Source organism: Prinia subflava, chromosome 1, assembly GCF_021018805.1.
Source record: "Prinia subflava isolate CZ2003 ecotype Zambia chromosome 1, Cam_Psub_1.2, whole genome shotgun sequence".
NCBI classification, from domain to species: Eukaryota; Metazoa; Chordata; class Aves; order Passeriformes; family Cisticolidae; genus Prinia; species Prinia subflava.
The window spans coordinates 49,919,121-49,941,347 of record NC_086247.1 but is presented as its reverse complement, the minus strand read 5'-3'; the positions used below and the strand labels follow the sequence as shown (position 1 = coordinate 49,941,347).

Here is a 22,227-nt window from a genome sequence, read left to right as displayed (position 1 = left end):
TTTCATTCATTTGATCCAGGTGCAGACTGTAGATGAGGGAAGGGAGATGAAACTGGATTCCACATAAAACATCTTTGCATGGGCTTTTCCTCAAATTCAAAAGCGAGAATTGTAGGAGGTAATATTTTCCTTTTCTATTTTAACAGCGTAGTAACGGTCCCACACACACCAGAAATCATTGGAATTGTCACCTGTCACTGCTAATCAGGCTTTCAGTATGAGCAGGTATTAAGTTGTTAAGATATCATTCAAAGTCAGATAAAAACGATACTAGGTGCTGATTAGCTTATGGAATGACTAAGTCCATAAGTGTTAGTTTGTCTACAAGAAGGATTTAATAACGTGAAAGTCAAAACTGATGATTTCACAATGCAAGAAATCATGCTCTTTTCTTTTGCTTCAGCTGTCTGTGGTGAATATTTGCAATAATCTGACCCTGCCCTCCTCTCCTGGAATGATTGGTATCTTTCTCTTTTACTTAGCCCATTGCCTTACTGAGGTTTTTTTGTTTTTCTTTTCTTTTTCAAATGAATTGTAAACAAGCACTTAAAAAAGCAAAATAAAGACCTTAATATTGTCTGATATGCATCATGATGTTGTGAAACTAACAGCAATCCAAGTCACCAGTTACTCATGTCCATAAGATAGCAGTGTAGAATTCCAGCCAAGAAATAAAACTATGACAAATCCTTGATAGCAGCAGAGAGGGCAGAGGCATCAGAAGAGCCAGATCAGGACAATGTGCTGCCCTACACTGAGGCAAACAACTATCATGTAAAAACTTCAAAATCTGACTCTGAGCTTGTTTACCATGGAGATTCCCTTGGATTTATTAACTTTACATTGACTCCAGACTGTACCACACTAGAGGAATTTTATGTAAATATGGCACAGTTGAGGCAGCAGGAACCCAAGCATGAGTACCAAAATCTGGTTCTGGTGGCTCACACGTGAGCATACATACATTAGGGAAATTCCTCATCATAAGTGTAATTTATAGTTTTTTTAAATATGTTTAAAATACAGCACCCTTGGGTCATTTTTTAACAAAATTCATCTTTCTTTCTGTTAGCCTTTGCTACAGCTCTTGCTGTTTGAATGGCTTGAAAGAGACAGCTGGTAACTGAAGCCTAGAAACTGCTACTGGTTTCCCAACATGAGCTAAATAGTCAGGCAGATGGCAAAAGTAAGCTTTCCAAATGGATAGGCTACTTATAAGGACCTTAAAAAGCTTATAACATCCTGTTATTTTTTTCATATTTGCAACAGCCAACTCTTTTCTTCCCCCTGAGTTTTTTGGGTTGATTTTTTTTTGTGGGTTGTGGTGGGGTTTTTTTTGTTTGGTTGGTTGGTTTTTTCCTTGGTTTTTTTTTTATTTGTTTTTTTATTTAAAGGTTTTCATCTCTTTTGAAAGACTGAAAATCAGTTTGCAGTTGTTCAGGTCTTCTGAGTACTGGTGCCTAGTGCTGTCACCAGTAGTGGCTGAAAATTATTGTCACTTAGCTAGTCTTGGGGAGGCTGCCTTGTGACATATTTGGTAACCATTGCAGCTGCCCCAGCTCATCCAGGAGGTGCCTGTGCCACCCACTGCCAGCATTTTGGGGAGGTCAGTACCAAGTGGTATGGCTCAGGAGTAAGGTCTCTCCGGGGTAAGGGATGAGAAGTGTTTCACAGTTGATTTGAAAAAGCTCCCACTGCATCTGGCTGGGAAGTAGTACGTTCTGAGGATCTCTACAGCCTCTGGGTTTCCTTGGCTTTCAGTCTAATGCTGTGAATTTATACTCAGTGTTCTCTCAAAAGTCAATGATACAATTTAGTGAATTACTTTTTTATAATACTTTTTAATACTGCATTAAGTGGTGGTAAATTATGTTGTTAAGAAAAAAATAGGCTCTTCAAATCTAAAAGGTAAATTAGAAATGAGAAGGATGAAGCTCCTAAAATTCTGCATATTTCAATTCCTCTCAATTCTCAAGTGAATATATATGACTGCTGTTGTACCAACAGAGAAATATCATTATTTTAATTCCTCTGATGTAGGCAATCAACTAAAATACTATACCTGTCAGTTTGTCCTTGGTCTCTCTAAAGGGCTTTTATTTAAGTTTTCTTGCTCCTTATTAACTTGGTTCTACTTGGTTAAAGCTTTGAAGAGATGAAATTTCCTTTCTCTGGCAAAGAATAAGATCAAAGATACGGTAGCTTGAGGCGTTGATATTTTCTTAATTGGAGAAAGTTTTTTGTTCTCCTTCATGTAGAAATTAAAGTACAGCTTTTTTTCCAGTCCTCTTGTTCTTTCTCACCAAGATGATCAATTGCGAGTCTCATTTGCGAGGCTTTAGACCCTGTGGTTTTGGAATTTGGTCTCATCTTTTTTTCTGTAAAATCTTCTGTCACAAACTCTGGGGAGGAAACAGAGACTCTTTTCTTTCCGTCACAATATTGGAGGTTGTGCTATTGTGATTTTTCTTCAGAAAAGGAAGTTTCTTCTGCTTAGGCGTATTCAGTTGGGAAATGTTGCTGGACAATATTAGACAGCATTTTGCTCTTCCACTTACTCTTTAATTAACAAGAGTTAACATACTCATAATTTATGTAGGTTGTATGTCTATAGGCTAAAAATTAACCTGTTCCTGTTCTGTCAGAATCTCCTCTAAGTTTCAGTACCTGCCAGTATTTTTTTTGTATCTGAGGTCCAGTATATTCTAGTTTGTAGTCACAAGGCAGTGTATTTATATTTGCTCTGAACTCCCATCAAATTCAGAATGTTATGATTTCGATACACTTCAAGTATTTTGATTAAAAGAGTCAATGCACAGTCAGATTTGTCCACAGTTGTTTCTTTGATAAATGCACTGGAACAGAATTGTGATTTCCCGAATGCTGTTGTGGTCAGGCAGCAACCTTTCAAATAAAGGATACATTCTGTCCTAGAGTTTCTGTGTGGTGTTGGGCCAGTGAGTTAGCATTTCTGTGTCTGAAGTGTGCTTTTCTAACAGGGGAGCCTCTCTTACTCACTGAGAAAGTAGAATTTTAACAACTTTTGTGCAGTCTGTAGTACAGTTGTTCTCCAACTTACTTGGACCAGTTAAGGAAATGAACTTTTTAATTTGCAGTGTGTAACACCTATTATGGTCTTGTCAAACATGGACCTCTAGAAGTGCTACCAAATCCTGTGTCTCAAAGCTTTTTAATACATGTAGCCTAAGAAAGAGGTTATTTATCTGGTCACTGAGGCAATGTCCTCGGTGTTCATTTCCAATTGTACAAATGCCCAAGTTGCCTTGGGAGGAAGACCTTATTTTCACCTTACTCATCTGTAGCTTATTTTATTCATTATAGAGGTCACCTAGTGACCTCTCTTGCAGACTGTTAGCACAATGGCAATAATTCATCTGTTTAAAAGTTGATGATGCATTTTGTACATATTGACTCAGCTCCCTTTTCTCAAGAACCCAAATGATCACTTTATCTTTGTTTTGTGGAGAAGGAAATGTCACTATTTGAACTGCATTGTTTTGCATTGAGCATGCTGTGCCCATTCAGTTTTATGCTCCTTGCAAGAGGGGTCCTTCATTGCTCAGTACCTTATCTATTGCTTTGCTATTGCTGTAGCACTCCATACAGAAAGGAGAGGAGCTACAGCAGGTGTGTGTGTCCTTTATTAAAAACCCCTTGTGTTTCTGAGGAGCCTGGACCACCTCATTCCAGTGGGATTTACCGTGGATGTCAAAGGCTTAAAGCAATAAAGGTCACTACATTTTATCTAGACTTAGTTGAGCATTCTTTTAGGTCAGCTTTCAAGCATATTAGTTTTAGTTCCAGCAGATACTTATTAGGCGTGTAAATATTAGGATGTCTTAAGATCAAGGCTGGTTCATAAAGCCACAGATAAAAATGTGTTGTTGGAATAATGTAAGTTTATTCAGGAAAGAAATAAGTTTTCCCCCTGTCTTTCTTTCCACTTTGTTTTCTTTGTTTGCCTTGTGACAAATTTTAGATCCTTGTTTCTGTGAACATAAAGGACATGGCTATAAGTCCCTCTAATGTGAAATTAGCAAAGTTTTCCTTCTCTGTGAAAAAGATACAGCCACTCTTTGGTGATGCTGCCTTTGATAGCTTCTGTGAGCCAAGACCTGTTTGCAGAGGTAAAAGAAAAGCACAAGGGCAAAATGCTCTGGGGAAAGTTGCCATGATAATCCACTTCTCAGTGAGCACTCTGAGGCAGAAGTATTCTGTGTGAGTGTCTTTGAAAGACAGACCTGAAACACTGATGTTTGGTCACGTAAACCTAGCCAGGGTATAAGTACAATAAGAATCAATTTAGTATTGGCAGGAAAGTGGATTAGATTGGTTTTGGCTTTGGCTGGGTGGGGAAGTAAAAGCACTGTTAGCAAAGCAGACAGCAAATACATGGGTTTAAGTAATTTTTCCCCAGAATGATAGGTGATAACTGCAAAAGGGTCTATTATCACTAATTTCCAGTAAAATGGGAAGGAATGAGGACTGAAAGATCTTATACTTGTTTTTAAAAAATGTATCAGCTCAAACATAGCTTTGGGAAATTCTGGACCCACTAAATCAATAGCAAATTTTTAAAGATGAAATTCAACCTTTTTCTCTCCCTCTCTTTGGTTTTCCAAAATGGATATTTTAATCACCCAATTATGTATACAGGTCACTCTTTCAAAGGAGAAACCAATTATTCAAAGAAAAAAGCCCCACAGAATAAAACTTTACTGACTTTGTATTTACTGCCTTTGCTAAATGTATATATAAGCATGGTGCTTATGAGAGAAAAGTGCCAATCAAATGGGCCTTTTAGAAAAGAGTTCTTTTAGGCCTTTTAGTTTGAGAGTTCTTGAGTAGCTTAGGTAAGCTTTGAAACCAAATGTAATAGTTTATTAACTCTGCATGGTCTCTGTTCTTCAATCTAGAATCTGACCTCACAGTTGCACCTCTTTCACTGTTCTGAATTACAGTGAAACAAAATGAGGCCAAAGTGGTTTGTTTGGGGTTTTTTTCTGGGCACACATGATACTGTCCAATGCAGTTTGGGTGTGAAGAACATGGAGGGTGAAGACAACTCTGGGTGGGCAATTACTATTTACCCAGGCATAGGTTCACTGGGGCTTGGTTTTGGTTATTTTTTTCATTTGTTTGTGCATCTCAGTTTTTTTGGAGATAATTCAGATAGTTTGAGCTTCCAGCATCTTTTTGCTTGGGTGTAAGTTTTGCAGACATCAAGTAATTCTTTTCTTCCTTCCTATAGCTCTCACAGGTTTTTAGCTTTCTTCTGTTTGGAGCAGCAGGTTGGGCACTCTTATCTAGTAAGAGCCCAGGAGTTCTGCACAGGGAAGGTGCCATCTTACTACATCCAAATTCAAAACTGAGGTATATTAGTTTCAAAATTACTCTGTTGGATAGGTTAATGTAACAGCTAAAAAGATAGCCAAAAATAAAGTTGAAGTTTCTTTGTTTTCTTTTTTCAAGTCAAAGGTGTCAGAAAAAATTAACTCTGGAATTTAGGTTTTAAAATGAGCCTTAAATTCTAGTTCTTGTTTGTAGATGGACTTCAAATCTCAGTGGATATAGAAGTAGTTTGGTGAATTTTTTAAAATAATATGGTCATTACAGCTGCTTCACCTTTTACTCAGACTAGTTAGTCAGGATGTGACTCTTGACCTGAAGGATCTTATTTTACAGAATAAGGTCTTCCCTTCCTGTAGCCTTTCAGAAGCAGCCATTGCTCATAATCATTTAAAGACACTCAAAGATGTTGGAGGTGTCTATCTGAAAGAAGACTTCTCAACATTTCACAGTCATGTATGCACAATGCTTCAAGAAAATTCTCTGGGTTTTGTTTAATCTAAACTCAGTTATATAGTAGTATTTTATGTTTTTTCTAAATTTTGTAGTGAGACCTTATAGTTAAGCTGCATTCAATTTGTTGTACAATCCTACAGTAGCTGGAGATTTGAGGCAGATGGGCCCTCCTGTCCCGTGGGCCTGTAGTTACACAAGACACTTCTCAAGCAGCGATTTCCTCACGTGATGTAAAGGAGTAAGTGAGGATGAAGGGACAAAATGGTGGACTTCTTCTTAGCAGAACTTTCTTCTAGCAGCATTTTAAAATGCATGCTCTAGGCAGAGAGCCTTATTTCTGGCTTTTTGCTGTGGTGATTAATGAGATTGATGAAAAGTTTTCCAGTTTCTCTTCTTCGTCACAATATATTATTCACTCTCGCCAGATTATGCAGGCAGAATGTGGAAAAACAGCACAGGCTTGGCTACATTTCACTGCTGATGTTGCTCCAGCACATCTGGCTTATTTGCTTTTAAACTTTTGGTGAATTTTTTTTCCACTTAACAATGGGGATTTGTTTTGGTTTAAAATCTAGGGGTATTTGGGGCTATATAGCACCTAAATTCACTCTCCAGTTATGTACATTAATGATGTAGTTTTGTCTTAAACTGCTTAACTGTGTTTGCAAATGACACTTGAATGCAGGCCTCACCTGGCATTCTAAGACTGATTTTTTAGCTGAAAAACATGGTTTTTATGTGTGTATAATATAACACACATTTTATAACATACACATTTCTCTGTGAATTATTAGTTGCTCTAGGATTCTGCAGTGATCATAGTTTCTCATCCCATTTTACGTACTGTCTGATTACTTTGGGATTTCTTTTGTAGCTCACCATAATTTTGGTGAATTGCTGTAATGCCTTGAATTACATGAAATATAAATTACAACTCTGAATATATTCTCAGAACTACTTTATGTCATTTATGTTCCTTTCTTCTGTTTACTAAAAGGCACTGAAAATAGGATTACTAGGCAGTAAGGTTTGATGAGGGCTGTACTTTCTGAGCTACAAAGCTGTTACCATGCAGTGACAGGACAGGAGGGAATGGTTTTAAACTGAAAGAGGGCAGATTTTAAATTAGATAATTAGTATGAAATTTTTATTATGAGGGTGGTGAGGCACTGGAAAAGGTTGCCCAGAGAACCTGTGGATGTCCCATCCCTGGAAGTGCTCAAGGTTAGGTTGGATGGAGCTTTGAGCAAGCTGGTCTAGTGGATGCTGTCCCTGCCCATGGCAGGGAGCTTGGAACTAGAGGACCTCTGGATTGCCTTTAGAAGTTGTAGAGTCTTCCTCACTGAAGATATTCAGGAATTGTCTGGACACAATCCTGTGCCATTTAGCAGGGAGGATGGAGCAGATGACTCACTGTGGTCCCTTCCAAGCTGACTTGTTCTGTGATCCTCTGCTCTTTCAGGTCCCTGTCAACCAAACAATTCTACAATTCCATGAAACAAATGCAAAATGATCTAGCTGCTAGTAAAATATGATTAACATTTAATTTAGTACCTTAACTCTTGACTTATTACTTATTTTTATGGTGTAAGATGAAAAGTTGTAGGAAGGTTCAATGTTTCTTCTGCTTTTATGATAGAAATAGTTTTTAATCCACTAATTTTATGAGACTGTGTGTCTTTGTAGAGAAATACTAGTCGTTTTCCCAGAATAGAATGACCCTGATATTGTCTCTCCCTTAATGCTAGGACAAGCTATTGCACAGCTGGAACAGTGTCAGAAGGTCAAGAGTAAGGAGTGACAGCTATTGAGACAGATTTATCTAGGTCATTTGCTATCGTTCAGCTGTCTGTTTACAGCTGTGCACCAGGGAAGTCATAATAACAGAAATAATGTTCTTTGGAATACTACTTCAATTAGGTTATGTTTATTCAAGCAGCTGATTGCATTATCAAAATCATATTTAGAAGGATTTAAAAGTACACAGGAAAACAGAGAGCTGTGTAGAGGAGGTATTTATGTGTAACATACATCAAAATCTGCCATAATTAGAGCATTTGTTCATGTCAAACCTGAAAAATTATTAAATGATTAACAAATAAACACTTTCTTGTCATGAAAAGGTATTTTTCTTATTTTTCTCTGGGAAAGAAAGAGGAAATTTTATTCTGCTTTCTTATGCAGGTTGTACTGCTTCTTTAAGGCCGCACAGTGTCTTTACCTATATTTTTTTCCAGTTAACTCTAGAGGACAAAGAAATAGCTTAGGAGCTCAGGCTCAGTAAGTAGCAATGATATAGCAGTAAATGTCAAAGGCAACTAATGCTTCTTTCTGCAATCATACTGCTGTGAAGTAACAGTTTGCCAGGTTTTATTTATGTTTCCCAGAAAGACAGTGAGCTCTAATGCCTCAGATTGTGGGACTTTTTCCAGTAGTCCCTTACTCCCCTGAAAGATTAATGAGATTTTTAGCTAGGCGCAAACAAACCATTTTAAAAAGTTTTGAAATTCAAAACTTGTGTCCCAATTTAAGCTCCCGTTTCAACACCTTCAACTCTTCTCACCTAGGAAACAAATTCTCTAAGAAATGCTAAAGGGATCCAAAGCAAAGTGGTTCTGGGTATTGTATGGAGACATCACTGTTACCTAGTATTATACATAGTGATAATTACACTGCATTTCAAACTGGCTTTTGGCTGATTATGCCTTTCAAGTGGCTTTGCCTACAGCCTCTTTTAAGTTGTTTATTGTCCGTGAATTTTTCCATCTCATTTTTAATTTTTATAGTCTTTGCTTCTTTAATATCTTATGAGTTCCTTGATTGACACGTACAATCTCTTCAAATTTTTTTCCTTTGCTTAATTTTAAACCTTCTGGTTGGTCATAAGACAGCCTCAAACTTTTGAGTTATAGAAGAGAATAATGGTTCTTTGGCCATCTTTTATGAATTCTTAGTAATATGCAGGTCATTAAGCAATATACAAAAAGAGTTCATTGTCTTCTGAAGACTACAGTTTTACAGATTGCCTCATCCATGCATATATCAGTATATACTAGTACTTTATATCCTAAGAAAAAAAAAATCTGATATTACAGAGAAAGCATATTCCAGAAGATCTTTCCAAAGAAGTTTCTTAGAATCTCAAACATACTCCCAGCTTTGCTGCTGATTTGATGTTTTACCTTAGGCAAGCTATTTTGTTTTCTGTGGCAGAGCTTCTTAACTGGTTCATTGTGTGCCTTGCCTTTATCAACTTTCTAAAGTTGATAAAGGCAAGGCACACAATGTTTTATCACACCTATTGGCACAGAGAATATCAAATCTAAGGTGTCTGTATACACTGCAATAAAATGATTTCCAAGAAAATATGTGAAGTGATTAAGCCTCTCTTTCTACCAAGCAAAGTTGTTAGAAAGGTTCTGCAAGGGTATATGACACCCTGTGTGTCCCCCTTCTCTTGCCATCAGGAAAGAAATCTATAGCTTAGAAACCTTAAAATTCTTTCAGATGGCCATGATTTGCCGCTATCACTTGTAATTCTTGCCTATCTGCATCTCTCCCCTTGAGCCTGCAAGCTGACAATATGCAAACCCTGCATGTTCTGTATAGTCACAGTTCCCTGTTGCCTTCCCAGCACCCTCCTCTGTTTTCTTCCTTATTTCAGGTGTTGAAACAACTTTAATTGATCATTTTTCAGGCATGCGGGCCACAGGCCTCAGACATTTGTCTACTAAGGAGCTTTTGAAGGTGATAAGTAAACACAGAATCATATTTAATACAGCTCTGTCTGTATGTGACATTCTTAAAGATATTTGGACATTAGCTTAAAATTTTTGAAGTCTGCCCTGTCAGAAGCTGTTGGGAACAACATTTTCAGGTCGTAAAACTCACTGTAGAAGAGCATCTTGCCTACCTTTTGGCTGACTGGAGAGAGTCATTGCTCTTCCTTAACTCAGCAGGGATCAGCCACTGACTCTTGCTGTGGGGAAGAGAACGATGACTTTACCTGCTATTATCTGCTATGAGCAACTGGAGAGAGTGGGAGTGAAAGCATTCTTGCTGCACCCCAGTGTGTGTTGGGAGGAGGAGAGACTGAGAGCACAGGGTGAATCCTGTGAAACAGGGAAATGCAGCCGTCTCGTCCTGGTTCAGCTCACATTGCAGATGCAGATGTAACAAAACGCTTCATCTCTGCCTCTCTTAGAGAGGCTGTAGGTTTCTGCTCACCTGAAACAGGTTCTAAAGTACTTGGTCATACCAGCTTTTCTAGTGGTTTGCCTGTTCTTAGCAACTACTGATAGTTTAAAATACATTCAAGTAAGCATTTGAATTTGAGATGTGAAAAATAAGGGGAAAAATTTGGGAGTATGCAGCAGCAGAAGAGGAGTGGATTTAGAACAGAGCACATGTAGTCCATACTAAGTTGGTTTTGCAGCGCTTGGAAACTTGTTACTATCCTGACAGACTCCAAAATAGATCCTTCACATTTGCAGGATAAAAAAGGTGTAAAATCTCAGTATGAGGGAAAGAAAAAGACAACGTGTAAAAGAAAGAAGGAGAAAAAGAGAATGTTCTCCAGAATGCATATTTCATGTAAAAATCTGTATTTAATCAAACAAGAGAGTTCTGTTAGCAATAAAGACTTAATCCACTTTCTTACTAGATGCTAAGTTTAGCCACATATTATCAGAACATACATCGCTGAATTATTGGGAAAGTTTAATTAAATTTTACTGTAAAGCACCATATAATCAGAGCTTTTCAGGGCATCCATTTGCTACTATCCTTGGACCAAAGTGACTCATTTGGTGTTGGGAGACAGTTACCAGTGCTGTAGCCTAGGCAGTAGAATGCACTCATGAGATTTTAAAGATCAAACCAGAAAGTTTAAAATGTATATTTATGATGGAATGGCCCTTTACAATAACAATTACATATCTCACTTACTAACTCTTCTTTTGTGCTTGGAGACCCCTGCAACTTTTTTGGTTTGAAATTGAGATTTATATATTTCAGTTACAACAAAACCCAACACAATCAAAGACAGAGGATTCAATGGTAGAGATTGTAGGTCCATCAGTTTTACACAAGTATTGCTCCTTTTCTACCCATATTCATAGTGACCCACAGTTCAGACTGGATGTCAGGCTTGTATCTCAGTCTGTGGTTTTCCTCTGATACTGTTCAGTGTATTGTTATAAATATGTTGGGGGACTTAATAAAATAGTAACATCCATTTTTCTCGGTGTGGAAGTGCAAATTAATGGTTAAAGACAGAGATAATGAGCCACAATTCATGGTTCTATTCTGGGCTCTGAGCTGACTCACTACATAATCTTACTCAAGTCATTTAAATGCAGGTGAAATAGTCCCCACTGAGCTGATAAGATAATGCAGGCTTCAGCCTTTCTTCCTTGGTGGATTTTTCTATACAATTCTGCCCCTCTGTAAACAGCATAAATTTAATAATGTTTTGTTCCGTAGGATCCTTGTAATATATGTTGATTAAATTTGTTTATTTACCTTTAAATCCTTCATTGTAAAATACATTTTTTTCTGATAGAAGTAGGCAGGTAAATTATTAGCCTGTTCTGTGGAGATATGTTTTCTAAAATTATCTTCCTCTATATCCAGACAAAATGGCCTTTCAAAAAGCAGTGACATCCATAATTGCCCATCAGTAGGGTTGCTACCTGGAGATCTGCATCATTCTGCAGTGAGCTAAATGATGATTTGTGATACACAAGCCAGGCCACAGAGTATTTGCCCTCCACTGGAAAGTGTACCTCTGTCACTGATGTGTGAAAACGCAAGAGACCTTTGCTTTTAATTCCAGTATGTGAACTGGAAATCAAAATACTGGCCAGCTTTGCCAAGTGGATTTGTTTTTCAGCAATGCCCAGCTGACTGGGGGGAGTAAGAAATTATGTCTCAGAATGGCTTCACATGACCACAGATCCCAGCAGTGGGAATGCCACCAGCAAACGGTGGTGATTCATTAGCTCAGCACTGAAATTGCCAGCATTCAGAGGAAAAGGACCATTTTTGAACAAAGAAATGTCTTATCCCACAGAGAGTACAGACATTACAGAGTTATTAATCAGGGCAGTCATCCCGAAAGTAGATTTAACTGCAGGATTTCATGTAGAGGAAAACCAGAACTACAGTAGGAAGCGATTGAGGGCTCAAAGTAGTGGATAGAATGCATATTTTAAGGACTCCTTAAATTACACCTGGGGAAAGGTTCACTCTGTGCATGCCAATGAAATTATTCCTGTATGTGTGGTTCACAGTTTTCTTTGGATGGCAACTACCCAGTAAGGTAATTGCAACTGGTTGTAAAACAGGAAGACAACCAGTTTAATTTGCTCTGTTTTCCACTTCAGTGTCACCTCAGGCTGTTTCTTTGCTATATCTTGTATGCAAAGCCAAGTCAGCCTCATCATCAGTGAGATGGGAGACCTCAAAGGAAAGCTGTGATTTGGCAGGTAACTACAGAGGTGATTTTTTTGGGGTTTTTTTTTTTTTTGCCTGCTAGCACTCCTTCTTTGTACTCAATACAGAAACAGTGAGCTGGGAGTTAAGGATTTCATCTGCACTGAAGCAGCTATTGTCTTTATGAATCATAAAGCTGAGGTGCTATTCTCCTATGGCCATTGCAGAACAATTCAGAAAATTTGGAACACCCTGGTTCAGCTTCCCTTCTTTTTGGAAAGTGCCCTAAGTAGAGCAAGTCAAATTTCTACCTTGCCATCTGGATATTTGTTGTAGTTCAGCTGAGAAAAAAGTAGTTTTGCATAGATCAAAATGGGATCTGGGACATCTGGATCACAAGAACAACTTAAAAGTTGGATCAGGTAGCTGAAGGCCTTGTCTTGTTTAGTTTTGAATATCTCCAAAAGTGAAGGTTCCACAATCTCTCAGAATATCTTGCTTCATGGTTTGGCCACTTCGATGGTCAAAGAGGTGGTTGCTATCACTTGGTCTGAAAATGTTCCAAATAGAAGAGAATTGCTTTCCCTTTTTTCAACTGAATCTTCTTTTCATAATGCCTCCTGCCTGCAGATGAAGTAAGAAAGAAGCGTCACTGCTTAGGCTTTAGGGACCTCCAGATTAACAGTAATGAAGTTATTTGGAGTCCAGCTAGACATGATTTACCTCTGTGAAAATTTTCGGGTGTCCAGAATATTAACTGAGTCGGTAAGGCCTGTGTTCAGTGGAGCCTGCCATCAGTGGGTCTGCAAGTTTAATCAAGACTTTGCTTCCCAGAAGGGAAAGATAGTGGGTGTACTGAAAACACATCTTTATTCTGATGGAAGTTACAACAGAATAGGGGCAAGCAGGAATTACAGAAATTCTGAAATGAATTCTTGGAAGCTTAGAGATCTTGGCAGTGCAATTAAAACTTTCAGAGGTGTACATTTAGAAAAGACATCCTGAAACTCATTCGTATTTACCACAGTTTATAAAATTGCAGGTTACACTGACTTGCATTTCTGATGCTTCTTAAAAATCATGTGGTTTCACCATTTACTGGTACCTTAGGAATTTCTTTTCACTTGCTTTATTTCTTTATACCTGCAAAAAGTGTTGTGAAGCATAGTCATTTTGATTTGGTAGCTCTTTCAGCATACATTCTGCACAAAGTAAATGTGTCTGCACAATGTAAGAAATAGTAGGTAATCAAGCATTTTATACTTTCTTAGACAATATCATAAAATTTTATTCACTTTAGAGTCTTTATGTGCTTGACTAGATTTTTTGGGGGCTTGGATATTAGTTTCCTCTTTCTGTTTCCTTAGGTGATGCAACTTGGGTAATGAAATTCTAACCTTGCATAAATGGGCATGATTTCTGCCAAGTATCTAAAAGACGTGCATGTTAAAAGTGAAAAATTGTTCCAAATATGTCATGGTATTAATTTTTATTTAAAGCCTGAAATATTTCTATCCTTAGTAATGTATATTATACTTGAAAGCTTCCATTTCATTTACCACTATAAAATCCTGTGTCAAATAGTCTAAATTCTTGTTGTACTACTTTCAGTAAGTCAGAAGCCCATATTTTATTAACAACCATGGCATTGGTTGCTCAGGGAGAGGTTTTTATTTGATCTTAAAAGAATGTTCTGTGATCGGTCCATGTCATCATGGAGCTCTTTCTGTCTCCCACAGACATGGATATCTATTCTTCCTCTGATGTTATAGAGGAGATTGACATCTTGTAGCAGTACATTTAATGAAAGAAAGACTTCAGAATTGAGAAGTAACTACAGTTCTGCAATATTGTGGTTTCAAGTACTCTTTCCTTCTCAGTGCATGTGTTTGTAAAACTGAGGTTGATTCTGTGGATACATCTCAGCTGAAAACTTCATAAACCATTTTCTGCCAGATTTAATGGGCAGGTTTTAGTAATTTCAGCACCAAATTGTCATTTACCTAACATTTACCTGCTTTTATGATTGACATTTTTCTCATAAACTATTTTACCTCTAACACAAATTCCTATTGGAATCAGCTGCTGCACAACAACTACTACTGAAGTTGTTTTTTATCTCCATATTTTTATTGAGTCTTATTTCTGACCATATGCAGCATATTCCTTCTCCATAAATAATGATCAGTTTAACTTACTACATAATGCAGAGATGGGAACACCTTCCTGACTGAGGCCTCTTGCACTTCTTAACCTGAAGAAAGGAAACTATCTTGGGTAATCACAAGATGTATATTCCCAGCTGTATAAAGGGGAAGACAGCCTAAATCTGTGTCTCAGTTTTTGCAGCAGCTGACAAATTGTTATTGTACATTAATTATGGCCTACCTCACAGGAGGATCTAGGAGATAATTTATGCGGAGGAAATTGTTACTGCTTTACTCAAAAAGGAAAAAAAAATCCTTGTTGTTTTAACTATGAAACTTTCTGTACCTGGATTTTCATCCTGGCTTTCTTAAAGATCCATCTATACGTGTGTGCCCTTGCTTTTCTCTGAGTGTATTGCTTTTACCCATCTACCCTTCATGGCACTGGTTAGCTCATGGTAAGGGCAACAAAACAAAATGAAATTTCATTTGTTTTGCTGAATTCTTATTCACAACAGTTTCAAATTCATTTTGTTGATATGTTTTTGGGAAATTTCATGTTTGGAGAGGGTTAAACTGAGAGCTGAAACATTTATGGGTGCTGCGTAGCAGAAGTTATGTAAAATGCATTTCAAATAGCACATTTGTAAATAATGTTGGTTTGCCGTATTTCCTATAACATGTTGCATTCTTTTTAACTGATATCATTCAAATAGGATATCTGATCACAGTGCAGCTGCCTTTGTATTATTCAGTGGTCTTTTTTTTTGTTTTGGTTTTGGTTTTGGTTTGGTTTGTTTTGGTTTGTTTTTTTTTTTTACTGGACAGGAAAAATATATTTCTGTGGTTTTTTTCAGTGAAAATGTGTAATTTTTGAGGTTAGGGATATCTTTATTATATTCCTCACAGACTACCTCATAACTTCTTTTCATATAAAGATATTGTACTAGTTCTGCTGCTTATCAGTTATTTTACGAGGAAAAAATAATGTTCAGTTTGTAATAATGGAGATACTTCTTAGTGAAGTATTTGGGAGATGTACTGATGGTTTACTGGTCGTATTTCCAGCGTATTCTCTGAGAGACGAAGTTCACGTTAAATGGAGGAGACACTTGGGGACATGTTTTAGTGGTGGATAGTGCTAGATTTATGGTTGGACTCAAGGATCTGAAAGGTCTTCTCCAACCTAAGGGATCCTATAATTATATGTTCATTAGCATAGGCATTACTTTCATTATACTTTATTTACAAATAGGCAAATAAATCTGGGGATGTTCAGGGGAGGCAAACACCTGAGGGACAGTGGCCTTCTCTTTAATTTCGTGGGGAAAAAATGGTGGAAGTAAAGAATAGATGTGCTCCCTTGGGGGAAGAAAGGCCTTGACTTTTTTTAATTTATAATGGTGTCGTGGTTGGGGGGGGAGGTGAATTCTTCCAGGGGGATGTGGGCAGTCCAGTCAGTGATCAGCTTTTCTGCTGGCACCTGGGTTGGTCACTCGGAGGTTTGGACACGCCTCTGAGGACACAAAGAGTTAAAAGCAGGAGTCTGAGGGGCTCGGCCTCTTTTCGGATCCGGGTTTTCAGCAGAGAGACGTCTCCAGTCTCTTTCCCCTGCCCGGCCACGAGGCTGGGTGGGGGAGGGGAAAACACGTGGTCGGCTCAGAAAGAAACTTTTCTTAGACATTGATTCTCATGACTGGTGGTTTTCGGAGAGAGGGAAGCGGCCTGGGACCGAGATGATAAAGCATGATTGGAAGGAACTCGATGGAAGAATGAGAGGAGTAGCTTTTTGAGCCGGACTTCTCTTGCATAATGTCAGCCATGGACTGAACTTGAGTCTCTTTTGAACATAAACTGCATTTTTGGGTGGATGCAGCTGCCCCTTGCTTTTGCTACAGTGACTGGCACTTGAAGAGTTGGAACGAGCAGAGAAGAGAGGGGGAGGGTGAGGTGGTGCCCTCTGCCCTCAGGGCAGACCTGCTCCTGGAACCCCGGCCCCTGGGTGAAAAGGGGGAGAGCTTGGCATGCAGCATCCTTAAAAAGCCCTGTATGCAGTTTTGGCCTATGAGACAGCGGTGAGAGCGCTGGACATAGGAAAAAGAGAGAGTCACCTTAGCAGACTTCTCCGGGCGGTGCTATGGGTGACATGGGAACACATAAGGGGTGGACCCGTGTTTTCTGAGGAACAGTCTGTGGTGCGAGAGAGACTCCTCTCTCCCTTGCTGAATTGAAGATTAGTTTGTTTTTGAGTGGTGATTGTTTGATCTAAAACCCAGGGGTTGGTCTGTGAAGAGTGATGGGTGGGGAGGTAGAAACTGGGAGAAGAAATGTTCTAAGAAGTTTTTATTTCTGTCTCTGTGTGTGTTTAAGAGTATTTCTGTCCCTGTTCTTATGTAATTAATAAAGTTTTGGTGGGTTTTTTTTTTTGTTTTCAAGATTTAAGCCTGCTCTGCTCTGTTCCTGATCACATCCCACAGGAGTTGTTAGAGAAAAAAACATATATTCATGGGTGCACTAACATCTGGCCAGTGCTAACCCATGACAAATGGAAATGACTTTAGCATAAGACACTGATATTTAGAACAAACACACTTTGGGTTTTTTTTCCTTTTTGAAGACAAAGAGGGCAATTCTTCCCATTTGTGCTTTCTCTTTTATTCGTATACAAAACCAAATTTTTCCCTTTTCCTAACTTTTTAACTTATTTTTTTATTATGTTCTTCATGTTTCCATCATTTCCCACTTATTTCATCTTCTTTGAGCTGTAATTAATCCTCAGTATCAGAATGTGTTACTTTGTGTTGCTGGATGCCATTTGACATTTATCTCAACCCATCTTTTCCTTTCTTTCCTTACTCCAGTGAGTGTTAACAATTTCTAGAACTCTGACAAGCATCTTAAATGTGTAAATGGTGCATTTATTGTTGGCACCCTGAATGTGCCAGCATCACACCAGAAAGAGATTTAAACATGTGATTTGATGCTTGAACTGAGAAAGGGAGAAATATATCTACTATTTACTTGCTTTTGCTGTAGAGTGTGTGGTGTTAGATGGCGGATATGAATTTTATTTGTTGTGTCATTATTTAAATAATCAGTTATTTCAGAAACAACTATACATCTTCATATGAAACTTTAGTTAATTAAATGCTTTGCAATACCTGCTGTCTTCAGGATGTTGAGTGACTGGTGAGTCATAGTTATCTAATTTCACTGTTATTTTCTAAACCCAGTTCTGTCTTATTTTCTGTGTGTATTGAAGTCCATGTCTAGGCCCCTTCACTGATTCCATGTGATTCTTTCCATATTCAACAACCTTGCTTTTCTTTTTGTTTTGGGAGCTTTTAAGATTGACAGGTTATGCAATTATTAGTTGCAATTCCAAAGACTAATATCTGCTCACTTCACTCCTAAATCCTAGACTGTTTCTAAGATTTGAGAATTTTCTTTATAGTTGTACATGTTGTCCAATCCTTTAAACTCATCTCTTTTACTAGTAAATTATTCTAATAATAAAAATGTCTTTTTAGCAAATTGTTAGTTGGCAAAATTCTCACATTGGGTATGTTTAACCAGGGCTTCTCTTTAAGAGGTTTGGGAAGTTCTTATAACGATTGAAATTACCTTCTCAAGCAATACTTGGGTGGATCACTGTGCCCTGGCAGTTGTCTGCTCTGGCATGATTATGATTATCTCTGGTTGACTCACTGGTGCAGTAGACAGAACGAGCTGTTACTCGGCAGTGTGCTTCAGAAAATGTTATCTGTAGTAGAAGCAGAGGTGCAGACGTGGTAGATTCTTATTTCAATCAGAGTTACTGCATATGATTTATTTTTACCTGCATCTCCTACTTTGCTAAGTATTCAGGAATGAACTGTGTTCATTTAGTGACATTGTCCCAGATTACTGATATTTTGGACTAAGGCCAATAGTATGAGGCTCAACAAGGCCGAGTGCTGGGTCCTGCCCTTGGGTCACAACAATGCCATGCAATGCAGCAGCCTAGGGAAAAGTGGTTGGAAAGCTGCCCAGTGGAAAAGAACCTGGGAGTATTGGATGACAACAGCCAAACAAGAGCCAGCATATGCCCAGGTGGCCAAGAAGGCCAATGGCATCCTGACCTGGATCAGGAATAGTGTGGCCAGCAGGAGCAGGGCAGGATTTGGCTCCTTGTCCTGGGCACTGGTGAGGCCACACCTCAAGTGCTGTGTTCAGTTTTGGGCTCCTCACTACAAGAACGACACTGAGGTGCTGGAGTGTGTCCAGAGAGGGGCAGCAGAGCTGGGGAAGGGTCTGGAGCACAAGTCCTGTGAAAAGCAGCTGAGGGATCTGGGGGTATTTAGTCTGTAGAAAGGGAGGCCCAGAGAGGACCTCTCTCTCTCTCTACAAGTACCTGAAAAGAGGTTGTAGAAAGGTGGGGGTCAGTCTCTCCTCCTGTGTAACAAGCAAAGGGACCAGAGGAAATGGCCTCATGTAGTGCAAAGGAAAGCTTTGATTGGCTTTAAGGAAAAGTATCTTAATGGAAAGGATTGTCAAATATTGGAACAGCCTGTCCAGGGAAGTTGTGAAGTAACCATCCCTGGAGGTATTTTAAAGACATGTGGCACCTGGGGACATGGTTTAGTGGTGGACTCAGCATCATTAAGTTAACTTGATGATTTTATGTATCTTTTATAATCTAAAAAATTCTATTATTCTATATGTACTTGTTGCTTAAAATGAAATTTCATCTGTCGAAACTCTTTTGTTCTCCCCAGCTAAATTTATATTCGTTTGTTTGTTTGTTTTCTCCTTGGCAGCCTAAAGCATCACAAGGGCCACGTTGTTCAGGATTTCAAAGAGCAATCGTTTATCTTTGTGGATACAAGTAAACGGACAATGGTGTCCCGACCATCTGCTCAAGCTGCTTGAAAACAGTCTTCTGTGCAAATGGCATGAAAGGTAATTTAACCTCAGAAGGTGCCCACAGAGCTCCAGCTCTGTTTACCATTGTGTCTTTGCCAGTCTAAAAATAAATCATGCTGAACAAAAACATCCTTTTTCCTTTCCCAATTTAAAGAACAGATCATCATCAGAGCTAATTTCAGCTAATTTCACTACAAGGGGTGGTTTTTCCTTTTTAGTATTTTTCCTTTAAGTAGCAGATAGGTTTCCTGGGATAAATGGTATCTGTCATATAATTGTGTTTGCTAATGTAGGAGGCTGTTGTTTTTCAGAGTACAAAAGAGAGTATAATCATGGAGTGGTACTCAGGGCTGAGTGATACACACTTTGAACATATCAACTCTAATTCTGCCATGACCCCTTGTTATTTCGTTTTGCCAGACACTGTGTTTAATTGAGGAAGGCAGCTCTGCTAGTAAGCAAGTTTTTATTTGCGGAGGGGTATTCTGTCCTGGAAATGATGAGTGCCTTTTCTGGATGCCCTCTTTCAAAGCCTCACTTGAAGTAGTTTCAGTCTCTGGTCCCAGTGAAACTCTGAAAAGATTTAAAGTTTCACTGCCAGTAAAAAACTTGCATGTGTGTGTGTGTGTATATATAAAAAATAGCCAAATGAGAGAAGAACAATTCCTTTCTCAAATTCAATATGTATTTTAGGCTAGAAAAGAAGGGCTTGACATTCATCTCAATGTCTGTGATTTTGCAGTTCCTACTGGCTATGGTGATTACTCTCAGGACTAGCAAAAGCAGCTTCTGGGTGCCGCCCCACAGCTTGAAGCTCTGTATTATCTTCTGCCGTCTGCTGTGCTGATTTCTTCTGTTCAGTGCTGCAAATAAAGCAGTTTCTGGCTCCTTCATGCTCTCTTTGTATTGCATTCCTCCTGTTTTGTGGTAGGTCAGACTGGTCCATGGTGTGAGACTGTTTTTTGGCAAAGTCTGGAGGTCGGATCAGACCTTGCAGAGCATGTTCTCATGGGATGCTGTTGCTGCGCAGTCATCTTGCAGGCTGATATGGGAGGAGAAGTAGAAAATGCATTTCCCTGGCTGCTTTGTCAGATAACTTGTTCTGAGGGCACGTGGGAATGTCAGCAGCAGAACGAAGGTAGATAAAATCTGTATTCAAGAATCAAATTTGGATTAAACGAAAAATGACAGCAGTGTGTCTGTGAGAAGAGAAGTATATCTCATCCAGTTTTGTTGCTTGTTTAGCTACACTGGTTTAGCTAACCTAATAAAATACAGTGACTTACTGTAAAAAATACATCCTGGACATAAAAATGGACCATTTTTGATGGTGGCAAGCTTTTTGCTCCAACTTAACAACATAAGCCTGGTTCATTCTTTTCCTGGACATTTTCACTTGGATTTAGTTTTTTAAGCAGAAGAGGTGGAACATGACAGATTTGAAAATGTTTTATATAGCTTTCAACAAGAAGCAATTTATAGCAACTTGAAGTTACATAACTTCTAACTCCACTTTTTTCATGGCATGATTTAGATAGATCTGGTACTTTCACAATAATTCAAAGGAATATGCAATCAGTCAATCCATCTTATCTATTTTAAGCATTTCCAAGGAACCATCACTGTAGTTTCTACATTCTGAATCTGAATACAAGTGACAGTTTGCCATAAACAAGTATTTTGCAAAATATAAAAAAGAAAAATGGCATTATTCATTTATGAAATGAAACCTTAGTCTAATAAAGGGATCCCAGAGTATTGCTCATGGTGTTCACTACACAATTAGTATTAATTTGTGCTTTGGGTAAAATTTTACTTTAGGAAAAACTGTCTTTTTCGTAGGAAGCTGATGGGATTCTTCTCCAGCAATAGCTAACTTGTAGAATTGTACAGCCCCACAATTGTGAGAAAGACAATGGAGTGTTGTGTTTCATTAATTGTACTGGCCTAGATATAGGACAAATGAACACAACAAAATTTTTTCACAGAGCAATATTTAGGATAATCTAGGAATTCATTCAGATGGCTTCAGAATACTTGTAGCCAGAGGTAGTTTGGGTTCTCTCATAAAGTAGTTAATTCCAACCATTTTGCAATACTGTTCAAATTAATTGTTGCACTTTTAATCAATTGAATAATTCATGAACATTCTTTTAAAGGAAATTTAATCAAAGCATCATGTGAATACTTTCACAACATTGTACTTACAGTAGTATCAAAGCAATCCTTCAGCCTCAGCTTGCCCCTCTGTATAGTCTGGGTGTTTGTGTTTTGCATCATTTGGTCTGAAAAGAAGCCATAAGGTTGTGTAGGGCAGAATTAGGCATCTGTCTGGGATATAAAGATTATCCTGCTGAAAAAAACAGACTAAGTTGAGAAAAACATTAGGAGAAGTACAAATCAAAATCTAGAAAGCAAAAAAACCCAAAAAAACAAAACCAAACAACCCCAAAAACAAAACAACCCAAAAAACAAAACAAAACAAAAAACAAAAACAAACAAACAAACAAACAGGAACCAACAGAAAGAACAGCCTGTGTCTCAGGAATATTTTCTGCTTTTGACAACATTATCATCTTTACTTAAAATTTTGGAATGTTCATTCCTTGTTCATACTTCTTGCACATCTGCAGGGTAGATTTCAGTATTATTAGTGCACTTTTTCAATCCAAATGGAAATTTTACCAGAAAAAAATAGGAGAAGCATTAATATAAGTTATTGAATTTAGCTGGAGCTTTTTTAAGGTCAAAGATTGCCATGGTAATTCAAAGCTACAACAGATGAAAATCTCTGCTACTCTCAAGAGAAAGAATTCTAGAAGGCCCTTTTGGTTTTCCATGAAGTATGGAAACCCTAAATGTTTGAGAACTCAGTTTATCTTCTGTTTCTCAAAAGGTACATGGTAGTTCTGTA

General features: G+C 38.2%; 1 protein-coding gene across 2 annotated transcripts in view; it reads left to right on the top strand.

Moving 5' to 3' along the window:
- Positions 1-22,227, top strand: part of DLGAP1 (DLG associated protein 1) — a 400,953-nt gene that overhangs the window by 61,216 nt on the left and 317,510 nt on the right. For both annotated transcript variants that reach the window (XM_063396014.1, XM_063395993.1), the window contains exon 2: positions 19,208-19,349. The gene's annotated coding sequence lies outside the window, so the exon portion shown is untranslated. The remainder of the gene's footprint in view (positions 1-19,207; positions 19,350-22,227) is intronic.